Here is a 14,752-nt window from a genome sequence, read left to right as displayed (position 1 = left end):
ACAGTAAATGAAGTGAAGAAAAGGAAGAGGGGGCTGGAGTAGGTAGGGGACAGATCACATCTGCTGGCCTTGAATGCCATCTCCAGGAGTTCAGGTTTTATCCCAACTTTGCTGAGCAGATTCTCGAGTGCTTTCTAGGTGATAGACACGATACGCACTGGAGAATAAAAACTCATGGTCAGGTGGACTATTTTGAAATTTGTAAATGAATGAATAAATGGACTCCAGGCTACACTATTACATCTGTGTCTGCCTGGGCTTGCCTGTGGTCATGGCTGCTCTCCATAGTCCTGGTGATGTTAGATGGAACGGGATGACACAGACCAGCAACCAAGGCTCCTGTACTAAAGTCTCAGCCTTGTGTAGGGGAAGAGTGTCAGACAGCACTCAGTTTGAGAGCACATATTTGATCTAACTGCTGTTGTTGTTTTCTTACACCCCCTGAAGTACCCGGTGCTGAAAAGCAACAGCATGAATATCAGTTTATCCCAGAATGTCCTTCCTACTGCCTCCCCGTGGACATTTAAAATCCCAGATGTGGACATTAATTCTGATCTTTGTGATCAAGCCAGCTCTGAAATGCTCCACTCTTTAGAAGGTCCATCTATGACTAATGTTTTTATTTCAAAGAATCATAGAAATTAGAAATGGAAAAGATGTATTAAGTCATCCTGTACTTGCCCCCTGCCAGAGAGACATTATTCCCCAAGGTATATGTGCTATGACTGTACCCAGGCATGTCTGCAATGCTTCAAGCAGTGAGTCCCCCGCTGTCGCCAACGGCTGTACATTCTGAAAGTCCTTCCACTCAGAAGGGTTTATTCCTCCCTGGGATTCAGCCACACTCGTCCTTTTATAGGGTTTCTCCCCCACCCACCCACCCCCCACCACCCCTTTTCATCTCATTTCGCAGTTATAACCTTCCTACTCCTCTCCCATGGAATGAAAAAACTGCCTTTTGGGTCTATAACCCTTAAAGAGTACTAGACCTAAAGTGTTTAGTGAGGATTGAGTTTTGGTTTAACTCCAGAGGCATTTCCAACAATTGCCCATGCCAATGGTGAAAATAAATGGAAGTGGGAAGAAGTGCCAGAAGAGATATCATGGTAAAGTAATAAGGAATTGCCAGCATATGTAAAACTTTGTGTGATTCGGAGGATATGCATTTTAGGATACAAGTATAGAGCTTCCATAAGACTGTCAGAGAGTGATCCTAAAATATTTAAGAACCACTTCCCAGAAGTAAGGTCATAGAGGAGCAATAGAAGGAGCTCTTGAGTCGGGAATAAATTACATTGTATTATTACATTGTATATGTTCTAGAATGTGCTGCCAACTAACTATGTGGTTTGAATAAGTTTCTTAATTTCTCTAGGCTTCAGTTTCTAGCTCTGCAAAAGGAACCCGGGAAGAAAAGATAGGGAGAGAGGGAAGTTGAATTAGATTATTTTTAAGGTCCTCTTCAATTCATAGAATCCTATTTCATGATGAACATCATCAACTTTTACATTCTAGATCTGTGGATGGACATCCACTAATTCATTCCAATTCCTGCCTGTCTTCCAAATCCCAAGGATCTTTGACTGTGTCTTGCTCTGTGCAAGCAGTATCAGTCATTCCGAGTATAGTTAAGCCTAAGTGCCTTCCTAGCCACATCCAACAACACACTCTCTCAGCAAGTAAATAAAGTCCCCTGAGTCACTATGCAGTCTTACTGCCCTTGGGGCTCTAAATTGCTCTAGAATGGGGGCTCCAGTGCCTAATATGGGCATTACTTTGATAAAGGCCATTCTATTTTTCTACTATTTCTTTATTAACTCCCAAGTACTCACTGTGCAGCTACTATATACCAGGCATTAAGTTAAAGCCTGGGACACTACTGTACACAAACAGTCCCATCCTCATAACCAAGCCTCTCTCTGTGGAGCTGTCCTGGGGTAGCTACCAGCTTGGTGTAAATGAGAGGAAAGAGAAGGGTTTAGGCCAGAGTTGAAATAGGGAACAGGAGAGTCCAAGAGTCCCGCACACCCCACTATTCAGGGAAGGACAACACAGGTGCCCACCCAGCTGCGGAAATGAAAACCCAGCTTGGTCAGGAAGGATGGTAAGGTTTTGTGTTTTCCATTTTAATTTTTCTTCCACTGAGAAGAGACTAATGGCCATGCTAGATTAACACGTGAAGAGTGCTCTCCCAAGACAGGATTCCAGCCAACCCTGAGCCAGCTGACTCCATGAGACCACACCCAGTAACACTAATCCTGGTGTTCCGTTTCCCACCAGGGAAGAGCAGACAGTAACTGTCTCTTTCCCCAAATAACTAATATTGCTTGCCTGTGATCTTTTCCTTTCAAGTTTGCATCTTGTTCTAGTGGAAAAGCATTTCTCTTATTTAAGACAGAGGTCTGGCAAATACAAAGCATTTTCTCCTGACAATACCAAAATGCACTGAAGTCTGTGCTTAAGTTGTTTCCCATTTCCTTCTTCTGGTGATACTTGCCTGGACCAAAATTGTAGGTCTATAAAAGAAAAGTAGGCTCATAGCATTGAATAAAACAGTCCAGAACTGAAACTTGGCACCATCTCCTAGAATGCTAGGAAGATATTCCCCTCCTACAAGAAACTCAGGGGAAAAGACCCCCCTGCACACAGGGAGAGTATGTTCATCCCACAGTGCCTCAGCCTCCCCTCACCCCACCCTCCATGCTGGACAGCCATGGGGATGTCCTATTTGAAAGCTAGGATGAAAAAGATATCATGATAAAGTAATGAGGATAAAGAAAAGCTATTTCCTTTACTCTATATGCATTAAATAAATATTGATTAATAACTTTGAGGTGAAGAGGGAGACGTCCCAAGAGCTCATTCAAATAATGAAGATGGTCACTCAGTCACCCCATAAATGGAGAATATCCCAATAGCTGAAGGGCCCTTGCTTCTCTGGTCCATCTCGAAATAGATGGCCTGGTGGGGTGGAGCTGCTTTCTATTTGATAAAAGCCAGAAACACAAAGTTCCCAAAGTCAAGAACAGGTGAGATGTGGAGGAGGTCCTTGTCAGGCCCCATAAGGGGAGGAGAGAATGGAGAAGCAGAAGAGTAAGGCTGAATAGGGGAGAGGGGAAGACCTGCCTGTTGAGGCATTTTCAGTTATTCTGAGACAGGCAGTGTATATGCTCCCCCTCTGTTCACATAAAGCCAACAGACTTCTCTGATGTTTCATGCAAGTGGATTATCTGGGGTTCAAAGTGAAATCAGAGTGATAGTTCAGACATAGGAGCTGGACAATAAGAGGCCATACAGCTCACCTGACCCACAATGCTCTCACTCACCTGTGCTCTAGGCCAGGGGAGGGAGGGGCAAGGATCCCCAGAAGGATCTGTGTGGTCCTTCTCGGGGCAGGGTCACCTCTCCAGAATTCATGCTTCCTGCTATAGGTGACTGACCAAGAGTCTTCCACTTCCCAGGGATAAACACAGCTCATGGAGACAGCAGCCAGGTTCACCTTCTGGAGGAGAGAACATTTCCTTGTAATAACCAGGGCCACCTTCATGAACAGACATTGCTTGAACACTCTGCTACTGCTGTCTTGAAATTCTTCATAATTTTTTAAGAAGGACCCCTGCCTTTTCATTTTGCACTGGGCCCTGTGAGTTATATAGCTGGTTGTACTTATCACTATCACTGTGCCAATCAAGCTCTGACCAGAAACCAAATTAGATGTGTGAACAAGAAGGCCAGGGCAAGGTCAACAGTTAGGGATGAGGGTGTCTGATGCTGTAAATTGGGACCCTAGACTTGGAATTGAGATCTGAGTTCAAGGCCTGGCTCTGCTGCCATCAGCTGGGTGTTCTTGGATAAATGTCATAATGTCCCTGAGCCTCAGTGACTTATTCACTGGTTCATTCAACTTCTCTTCAAACATTTATGATCTACTTAGCCACTTTGCAAGGTGCTGGAGATCCCAGCATACATATCAGAGTTGTTTCCCTCACTTGGAAAAAACAATGGAATGAAAAATTATAATAGGGCGTGATGTGCATTTTGATAGGAGGGATAAACAGTGCCATAGAACATAAAGAAGGGGCCCTGATCCTTGGAAAGGAGGAGCTTGGAGGGGCATAGAAGCAGGGGGCTGGGCTTGGAAAAAGCTAGGAAAAAGGCTTCCCAAACGTGGGGATTCTGCAAGCTGCTGAATCTGTCTATTGCAATTATGCTTTCTAGAACTAAGGAAACAATCACAGGATGGGTTTGGGGACCCACCAAGCTCACTGTGAGTTGGACCTGAACTAAAACTCCATCGCTACTCTGATCTCCACAAGCCCCTGCCCTGCCAGGCTTTGGTTCTCCTGGATCAGTGTCAGTTCCAATCAAGTGTCCAATAGTCCCTGAAAGGTCTGATTATTTCCTTTTCCCCATCACACAATCACCCCGGTAGAAAGTCGTATATCTTTGGGAAATGGAAAAAGAACTCACACTGCTGTAAATTGTCCAGTCCCTACCCCATCTGCCTGCACATCAGAGCTGTGAAGAGATGAAAGAAGACTGCACTTGGTGTTATCAATGCCGAGAGATTAATTGATTGAAAAGACGAGCATCATGATAAGAAAAGATGGTTGTTACAACTTGGCACTTCTTTCATAGAGGTGCCATCTTGTGGCCATCTTTTTTGTTCTTTTCCACCTCCAACTGTGATCATAATTTAAATCTCTCATAGTTAGACTCTTGGATTAGATATTAGGTTGTTTCTAGCTTTTGATTTCTACAATCTCAGATAAGATCCGATTTATATCTTTCTCCATCCAAAGTCTGAGAGACGTGTAGATATAGGGCCTACTTTCTTTTAGTTTACAATCTTATTTTGGAAGAAATGATGGCATACACCCAAAGGTTGAAATCTGTACATGGCACTATTTAGTTCAGCACTGAATTGTGTGGTACAGACTAAAAACACTGGCAGCATCTGGGCTCAGACTAGAAGCCGGTGACCCAGCAAAAGGAGGTAGCTTCCCACAGGAAAGAAGGCTCCATGAGTCACACCATCTTGCCCTCAGCAGGACCAGTCCAGGGTGGCCTCCTGCTGAGCATCACAAAGGGCACGCTTAGTCATGGAGATCCTGATTGGTGTTTCCCACTTTCTCAGTTTATGCCTCATGCTGCTTATCAGAGCTGATACACTCACCATTCTAATGTTATAATCATACCTCATTTAATTAATCGCCACAAGATCCCTGGTCAGCAGTTGATGGAATTTGGGGAGGTTGGTTCAGTACTTTTCCAGAACAACTGATTCTCTCAAGAAAAATGGCCAATTTCCCTGATAAGACAGCATCTTATATCTTTGGCAAAGGAGCATAATGTTTACACTGACAGGGGTTTGTGGTGCCAGAAGCCAAATAGGGCCGCTGAGATACCAAAATGACCAATTGTCCAGAGTTTGGGGGACCAAAACCTGGAATAGGCAAGAAGTTCCAGCTACACACATTTCCATACCAGGAGCCATTTCCAGTTGTACTGATGGGATAATACACACCATGTGACACAGCTGAGAGGACCATGGCTGGTCTCCAACTGCCTGACCTGAGGACTATTATTGTTAAAAGGGCCCTTACTGGCAGAAGTGACACATAAACCTTTTCCTACTTATATGTGGATGTCTTCAGATGATTGCATATTTGACCTCTCAATGACCAATTGATCACTTTGCCCTAACGCACTCTAACCACCTCATTTTAGTCTTAGAATCACAAGTCTGGGGTGGCGCCTGTGGCTCAGTGAGTAGGGCACCAGCCCCATATTCCAAGAGTGGCGGGTTCAAACCCAGCCCTGGCTGAACTGCAACAAAAAAATAGCCGGGCGTTGTGGCGGGCACCTGTAGTCCTAGCTGCTCGGGAAGCTGAGGCAAGAGAATCGCGGAAGCCCAAGAGAGGTTGCTATGAGTCCTGTGACATCATGGCACTCTACCGAGGGCAGTAAAGTGAGACTCTGTCTCTACAAAAAAACAAAAAAAAAGAATCACAAGTCTGAGAACACTGGTCGCTGGACATCATGAGTGAGACAGCTACATCTGCCAGCCTTCTGGGTGCTGAATGGGCCATGTGGCCAGTTCCAGCCAACAGGATGAAAGCTAACTATGGAAAAGGTAGTGTATGACTCGTCTCCACTTCCAGAAGCATTTCTGTGAGGTGGAGCAGCCTCCATCTCTGAGCCACAGCCTAGAAGGAAGATGCCCCAGAGAACCACTAAGCCTCACTTGAATAATCAGCCTTTCTGTGAAGCCACTGAGACTGAGGAGCACGTTCACCACCGCAGTAGAGCTCCCCTGAGGAGCATGACCAGGCAGCCAGAGCACCAGCCACTCAGTGCGACGCTAGGCTAGAGACAGAACTCAACACCCCTCCTCTCAGATAAGGGCACTATGACCCTTCCTCAAGATTATCTGTGTCTGAAACTACCGAAAATAGTGACCACATGACTAGCAATAAAAGAAAAGCAGCCAAGGAGAGTGCCAAATAAAATAAAGACGGCAAACACTGGTAAGCAATGAAAATTTGCCCTCTCCTGTGGATACGTGGGTCATCCCACAGATAATGCAGGTGGGAAAGAAATTACTGTGATGGCTCAAGTGAGGATGGGGTAGGGGCGGTACAACACAGCACAGAACCTTTGCTTCTCAGCCAAACCCCAAACTTTTATGTCAGGCCAGCAGCAGGGTAAATTAGAAAGCTGAAAACCTGGGCAGCACGACAAAATTGTGAAGTTTATCTTCAGAGCCTGGTATCTGCCGTGCAGCTGACATAATCAATATTTCCTGAACTATTTGTTCATTCTCCTGGCCTCTCACTCCTTTCAGTATCTTAAGCTCCAATCCTCAGCCATCCAACATCCAGCTCTTCTGAGCCCCCAAACTCTGAAGTCATCTAGCAGCACCTCACCCCAACACCTTCCTTCTCCTCTACCCTGCCTCATCAGTACCAAGTTCAATCCTCTTCTGGGCCTGGGCAAGCCAGTTATGTCAGCTCATACGAGTCAAGCTGATCCTGGCTGCTTTGAGATTAAAGTCTCATTCTCCCAGATAATTACACTGTAAGAGACAACATTGACTCCATAATTGAAAGAGGTGACTGTCTGAATTTCATGGCTCAATGCAAATCCAGAGAAGAAATCTTTTGGAGAAAAGAGATCTATCAAGGCTTTTCAAATCACACTGGGGATATAGATGGCTGCATTGTGGCCACAGAGCCACTTTCCCCTTCCTGTCAAAGCCATAATCCTCTCCAAGTGTCCTGTCAATGACACTCTTTCCTGGAACTCCCCCGCCCCCCATGCACTTGTGATGATGCATCCACATCACTTTCACTCTGACTTTGGAGGCAGAGAAAGAAGCAGAGAGACACCTGGGTTTTCTGCCACTGAAACTGGAAAACAGTCCTTGAGAAAAAAGATGTCAAGGTCCAGCGGGACATATTTTTCCATCAAAACATTGTAAAATGAGTAGAGGTTTCGCATGACGCTTAAGTCTTGGTATGTGTTTGTTGTTTTTAGAACAGCAGGCCGCATATCTGAAGTGATACATGCATATATGATGTAGGCGTTACCATGGCAAATGCCATGCATTTTTTTGGTTGAATAGAAGGGTAAATAAGGGTGGAAATATTGCATTTTTCTGTTGCCATGGAGGTGCAACAACCTGGGCCCTCATCATTTTGGAAAATTTTCTTTTTTTTTAATTTGGGCTCACGCCCTGCTGTGAGTATTCCTATCAGAAAGTCCTCAGGCCTTGCTGTTGCTGTAATTAATTATGCTTACCCAGCCAGCATACTAAACTGGTCTTCTCTCAGAGGAGACTGCTGATCTCAGAAAATTCATTCTTTGCTTTTTATCCTTATTCCCAGATGTGAAATCTGTATTTTCTATATTCAAAGTAATAATATTAAAAGCATGTCTTAAAGTCACAATTTTCTAGTCTATGTGGCTATAAATAAGGCTATGTCTTTTCAAAGTCTTAAAGGGTTCTTATACTCTAATTTTTGATTTAGACAAAGAATGGGTCTGATATGTACTATTTGAACTATTACGAATCAAAGTGTTGTAATTCCTAATTCTGACATGTCAGCATAGAAAATCAGAATCTTAACCTTTCCATAGTCTGAACATCTCCATCAGGATAATCAGTTTAGATGCTTCTAGCTAGAATCTATTATTTAGCTTCTGCTAAATTTATGTCTAGTCTATGATGAACAAAACTGTAGATTCAGAGACTTAGATTACTTATTCTAAGATAGATTGATTTGCTTCTTATCAATTAACCAATATGTTGAACAAACACTAAAACATTTAATGAGCACCTATTATCTGCCAGGCCTTGTAGGAGGCACGGGGAATTCCAAAATGAGTAAAGTACATTCTCCGCCTCTAAGGAGCTTGTCTTATTGAGAAAACACCTCCAAAGAATGACCTCTAAGTTTTCTTCTAACCCTAAGATTCTGAGAAGGGAAACTTATTTAATTCTACATTAAATTTCAAGACTAAATTAACACTAATATCAAACATTTACAATTTGTTTTCTCAAATTATTTCACACATAATAATTAACTCTCAATGATCCCTGTGGTAGTCACAATTGAAAAAGATTCTAAGCTCCTTTACAGCCATAGTAGCACGAGTCTCTACTAGTAACTGCACATAGTATGACTCAGATGTTACGAAAAAGATCTTTTATTTTGTTATAACAACTGAATTTTTTTTCCTTGAGCACCTACATCAAATGATGGCAGGTAAACAAAAGAAAAATATTAAAGCAGACAATTAAAAACATTCCAAGTTTATACTCCATATTAAGACTGATTCTTCCCTCTCAAGAAGTCGTTCTCCCCCTCCTCATTCCAAACAAGTCCCTGAGTGCTGGCGTTTCTCCCGGCAGTGGAGGGGGATCTATGGACAAGGTCTGGGCTGTCCTCTGTTGAGATGTCCCTCACTGCCCCTGCTCACTGGAAGCAACTGAGCAGTGTTCAGCTGGGCTGTCACTTTGCTGACTGTCAGCTGATATGGTCATACTGGTCATAAGGTGGAATAACATCACATGCATCAGACCTCTTGTTCTCTCCTGGCCTCCAAAGTCCTCACTCAGCACAAGGAGGGTGAGGACTTTCCCCTTCCTGCCTATTGGGAACTTCCCATCTGCCAATTGCCTCCTCCTTTCCCTCCTCTAAAGCCTTTGGTAAAATCTCTACCATCTGAGTTGGGCCCTGTGGGATCTTGCTATGGACTGAGAAGCTTCTGAAATTCATAAATTTAGCTTTGTTTCAAAGTAAGTCTGATTTGAAATTCAAATCTAAGCAATGACCACTTAATTTTAGGCTTTCCTTAGGCAATGAATGTCATTAATTCATTAAGTAAAGAAATTGTGGGACATTTAGGCTCTAGAGTTATTGAGAAATTTACAGCTTTATTATAACCTTAAGCCTGTTCTCCTGGATGATTTGCTTGGACCTCCCCCTTGGTGTCTTCACCACTCACAATCTTTCCATTTACCTCCTTCTTCAGGCCCAATATAGATTAGTAGGTTTAGGGCGCTGTCAAATCAGGGAGAAAGCCTAAGAGAGGTTCAGATTTAATTAATTTAACCACAATTTATTGTATTTCAAATTAATATGAGGGTACAAATTTTTAGATTACATTGTTCTTACTTCCAAGGTAAAGTTCAAGTTGTAGATGAGCCCCTCACCCAGGGGGTGTGCTAAACGCCCTCTCATTGTGAACATCAGGTGAGACCACACCAAATGCCCTCTCCTCCCCCCTTCCCCTCCCTCTCCTCACCCCTTCCTCTTGCTAGACTATATTTGTGTTTCATCATTCATAAAAGCATGTAATGGTTTATATATTGGTTTTCAAACAGAATTTTGTGATCAGAAAATTGAAAAACAGGCTATTTTAATTACAACATACATGTTGAGTTTGGAGTTTTATGACTTTTTTTAAAACTACATATGGATGGGAGGGGAGCCCATCATTTTTTTCAGTGTTTAAATTTGACCTTTGTCCCCACCTAAACCCCTGGAATGCTTGTAAATGTTTCACACTTTTACTTCTGTTGTCTCCAAGGAGATACTCCTTATCAGGGCCTAGCTAGAGGCAGGAAAGGGTCAGCGTGCAGAACTGGGAAACCCACTGGAGAGGCAGACCCTGATAAGACAGGCTTCTGCAGCCTCTCAGGGAAGTCAAAGCTGGCAGACAGAACACAGCACCTGCCCAGAGGAAGAGGAAGCACAGGGAGTCACCTCAGGCAGCAGTGACCGCCAGAGAGTGGTCAGGAAGGTCTAAAAAGAACAAAAAGATATCCCCACAGACTAGAAAAGTAGAAAGCTGGAGAATCTAGGACAGGTGGAAATGAATGAAGCAGACAAGCTGACCCCTAGGCCTATCAAAAAGTAGTAAAAACTCACCATTAAAATCTAAGAACCCATGGGACTGGCCACAGACGGGCTGAGGCACTGAATGAGTCATCAGGACAAGGGTCTCTGTTGCAGGAATACAGGACACCAACCATGAAGCTGGAAGACTCAGGGATACAATCTTGGTACAAGGTCAGACCCCAAGTAACAGTCATGTGATGAGCAGACCGGCTATCTGTTCAGGGCAAGATGGCAGAGGCTACTGGGAGCCCTCCATTGTAGGGAGTGGGGCTATAGAGGTGGAGAGAGGAAGGTCGTGTTGGTTTTATTACTGCAGGTGCCACCTTACTCTTCTCTTCTGGAACAGCCCCACAGTGCAGCACAGACCTGGTGCTCAGTGGGCACTGAATCCTGAGCTGTGAGCTCATGTGCTGGCCTTCTGGATAGTCTTCTCGCCTCCTGACAATTCCTGTCATGATATCCTGCACTTCACCTACACGAGTATCTCCCTGCAACGCCACTTTCAATCTATTACATTTAATGCCTCTAGCAGAGGCTAAAAACTGGAAGCCTCTGAGCTGAATCCAGCCCACAGATGGCTTGTGTTTGGCTCACACTGTTTTTCAAAAACTTGATTTAGATACAATGTTTTAAAATAGAGATTTCATGCGCGTGTGCATACACAAACACATACACACAAATCCACATTTCTGGCTTCTCTTAAAAACTCAGAAAGCCTGGCAACTCCGAGCCCACATTCCCACCTGGCAATAATCAGCTGACACTGAGCGGAGGCTGCCCTGTCTCTGCTGCCTGCTCTCCCTGCCCAGCTCTCCCCACCACCACCTCTGCACCCTTCTTGCCTTTCCCCTACCAGAGTTCCTACCTGCCCCCTGCAGTCCTTAAATTTGTTAACCCTTGACCTACAGGATAGATTCTAAACTCCCCGCATGCAAGGCTCTGCCCACGCATAACATTACTGCCCAACATCTGAGCCCTTCTTTCAAACACTTCTCTACCTGACAGCCCATTAAAATATAACCCTTCCCGCCTTCCTGCATGAAGCAGATGTGACTGAGCGCTCCCTGCATGCTGGAGGTAAAGAGTGATTGACACCCACACGGCACCTGCCCTTAGGAAGCAGAAGGAAGCCTAGCATTCAACAGAAGGTGCAAAAGAGAGCGGCAATGGTTAGGAGGCTGGAGGGACAAAGGGAAGTAGGAGTTCACGGGAGGGTACTGGCCCCATCTGGAGGGTCTCTGGAGGAAGCCACTTCTAACACAAGAGAGTGTGGTGAGTGAGGATAGCGTGTTCTGGGCAAAGGCCACAGCATACAGCAAGCCCTCTCCTTGTGCAGAGCTGAAAGGGGGTGGGCTGGGACACCTGGGAGGGGACAGCCTGAGAGTGACGCAAAAGCAGACTGCACTGCATGCACAGCTTGTCCCAGGCCCTGGGGGAGCACTGAGGAGTTCCAGGAGAGGGAGTAGCACTCTCAGTTTCAAGGTTTACAAAAAGAAATGTGACTGCTATGGAGGACAGATTGGAAGGGACCATAACAGGAGGCCAGACACAAAACATCACCTATTGTATGATTCCATTTAGATAACATACCCAGAATGGATGAATCCATACACACGGAAAGCACATTCGTGGTCACCGGGGGATGGGGGTGATACCTGTCTCAGTCTGCTCCAGCTGCTGTAATGAAGACATAGACTGGGTGACAATAAGAGACCTTTATTTCTAATGGTTCTGGAGACTGGAAAATCAACATCAGGGTGCTAGCTTGTTGGGGTTCTTGGTAAGGTCCCTCTTCTTTATTGTGTTTTCATGTGCCTTTCCTTGGTACACGTAGAGATCTCATGTCCCTCCCTTTTCTTAAAAGGATACTAAGTTCATGATGGGAACCCCACTCTCAGGATCTCATTGCAACCTAATCACTTTCCCAAGGCCCCACCTCCAAACACCATCACACTGGAGAGAAGGCCTTCAACATATGAATTTGGGGGCAACACACTCAGTCCATAAGGCTGCTTCTAAATGGCTTCAGCAGTTTCCTCCAGAGTGATGACAATGTTTTGGAAACAGAGGTGATGGTTATACAACGTTGTGAAAGTAATAAGGCCATGGAATTGTTGACTTTAAAATGGTTCATATCGCGTTATATAAATTTATTTCATTTTTTAACCAAAAGAACTATTATGGATTCCAGGCAAGAAACATTTGAAAGAAGCAGTGTCACCTATGAGCTATAGCCTCACTGCCTGCCTCCCACTGCCACCCTCCACTGGAGTGCCCTCTCCCCTCCACTGACCATCCCTCTGCCCCACTTTCCTGGTGGCCACCTCCAAGACCTACCCAGCCAGAGCTTCCTCCTCAGAATCATAGCCCAGGCCTCTCATCACATAGTCCCCACCATTGGTTTTTATCATTTCATCATGCCTATATTCCTAATTTCTGCAACTATCTGATAAGCACCCTACTAATATTATCATTCAGTGAAAACAATGAGAATGGAAAATGCTAAGATCATGATGTAGAATTTTAGCAGGAAGGGGGGGATATGAGGATTGGGGAAAAAGATGCAGAATTTTTGGCACATAAATATGAGGCATTTTATATATATTTATATGAAATATAAAATACATATTTTATATAATGTAAGACATATATATAAAATACAGATTTTATATATAATATAAATATATAAATACATATAAATGTAGACTTAAGGCCACATTTGGCCCTCTAGATACCCTCATAAATATATATAATATGTATTTTATATATAAATCACTACATTTATTTATATCTATCAATCCTATATTATACTCATAATTAATATATATCATATATTATATATATGATCCCCATTACAATCCAAGAATTTTTGGGACCTTGTAGAAAATGTCATAGAAATATTTGAAAGTGAGACACCATGTTTACATCCTGTGATCTTCACCTGCTTCACCTGCAGAAGCAGACATTATTTTAGCGTCTTTTTCCACCTGATCTGTAAATCTAAATTTCCCTACCTCCTATTGACAGGGCTGACTCCCACGTTTCTGAGTTGTATCACTTTGTCCTTCAGGTGCTCAAGAGGGTGGCACATCCAGTGCAGAGGCGCAGGGGTACTCAGCGCAGGTAGGGCTGGGTGCTGGGTAAGGAAGGGCCGCCCTGTGGACTCCAGCCCACTCGGGCCACCCTGCAAGGGCTCCAGCTGTAGCCATGCAGCCCAAGAGGTGAGCAGTACCCTCAAAGCAGGGGAAGCCGCCAAGAGACAAGGCAGTTTGTTAAAAAGAGATAATGCATAGAAAGCACTTGGCACAGCACTGGGAAGGTGCTAAGTGCTGGTGGGGGTGAGCTATTCATATTACTGCTGGTAGAAGTCGTGTGGTATTAGCAGCAGTGTGCACAGAGGACAAATCTAACCCAGACTTGGCAGGGAACCCTTCAGAGACACCATCATCAGCTGAGGCATACTGGGTGGGAAGGGATTAACTGAACAAAGGAAAACAGAACGGGGTCTGGCGGGGGTGGGGAACCTGTGTCCTTGGGCCACATGTGGCCTTCTGAATCCTTCAGTGAAGCCTTTTGACTGAATCTAATTTTACAGAACAAATCTTTTTAATAAAGGGATTTTATTTCTGTGAAGTTTGGTTTCAGTCGGAGGGCCGCACTTGGGTATCTGGAGGGCCACGTGTGGCCTTGAGCCGCAGGCTCCCCATTTAGAGGAGGGAATGGGAAGAGAGATGTAGAGGGTAGGATTTTGGATGGAGCAAAATATACAGAGACCAGGGGGTAAGAGAGACATTTGGGAAACTATTTTAGCAAACAGTGGATGGCATATTTTAACAGCTTTATTTCTATACTATACTGACGCCAGCATCACTCCAAGCTAGTGTGGACAACAGGGAAATTTGATCCGGTATTAATTTTATATTTACTCTCAACTTCTAATGTTTGATCAAATGTTCACAGACATGTCTTCACCACATACATCGTGGGGTGGAGGGACAAAGGTTTTCAGAAAACACGATTAGCAAACTAGTTGCCTTTTGACCTTGTACTATAAATCTCACACTCTGTACTATCCTAATTCTCTTTTTTTCTAAGCCCTTTGATTAGGCATGTATTCTTCTGGCACATACCCATCAAACAAGTATGTTCCTCTTATTGGGGATGCAGGGATTCTTCAACATACCAAGTCCACAGTGACTTCCTAATGATGTAGCCGTCATTGACCTGTTCATTCTCAAATCCATTCCCAAATTTCTTTCCTCTGCTCTCTATATTCCTTACCTTTCCTTGACCTCTGAGTTCCTGATAGGTTCAGCCAATGGCAGGTATCTCTCTAAGCCCAA

The 14,752-nt window shown here is 44.1% G+C and overlaps 1 long non-coding RNA gene across 1 annotated transcript in view; it reads right to left on the bottom strand.

Annotated features, from left to right (window-relative positions):
* LOC128563616 (uncharacterized) overlaps nucleotides 1-10,692 on the bottom strand; it is a 136,210-nt gene extending 125,518 nt beyond the window's left edge. Inside the window, exons 1-3 of the long non-coding RNA XR_008373839.1 lie at nucleotides 10,440-10,692; nucleotides 9,453-9,590; nucleotides 3,327-3,502 (exon numbers count right to left, since the gene is read on the bottom strand). This is a non-coding gene — a long non-coding RNA (uncharacterized LOC128563616). The remainder of the gene's footprint in view (nucleotides 1-3,326; nucleotides 3,503-9,452; nucleotides 9,591-10,439) is intronic.
* Nucleotides 10,693-14,752: the final 4,060 nt, after the last annotated feature.

This window comes from Nycticebus coucang, chromosome 13, assembly GCF_027406575.1.
Source record: "Nycticebus coucang isolate mNycCou1 chromosome 13, mNycCou1.pri, whole genome shotgun sequence".
NCBI lineage: Eukaryota > Metazoa > Chordata > Mammalia > Primates > Lorisidae > Nycticebus > Nycticebus coucang.
The sequence above is the reverse complement of the archived record's forward strand: the minus strand, read 5'-3'. Positions and strand labels throughout refer to the sequence as shown.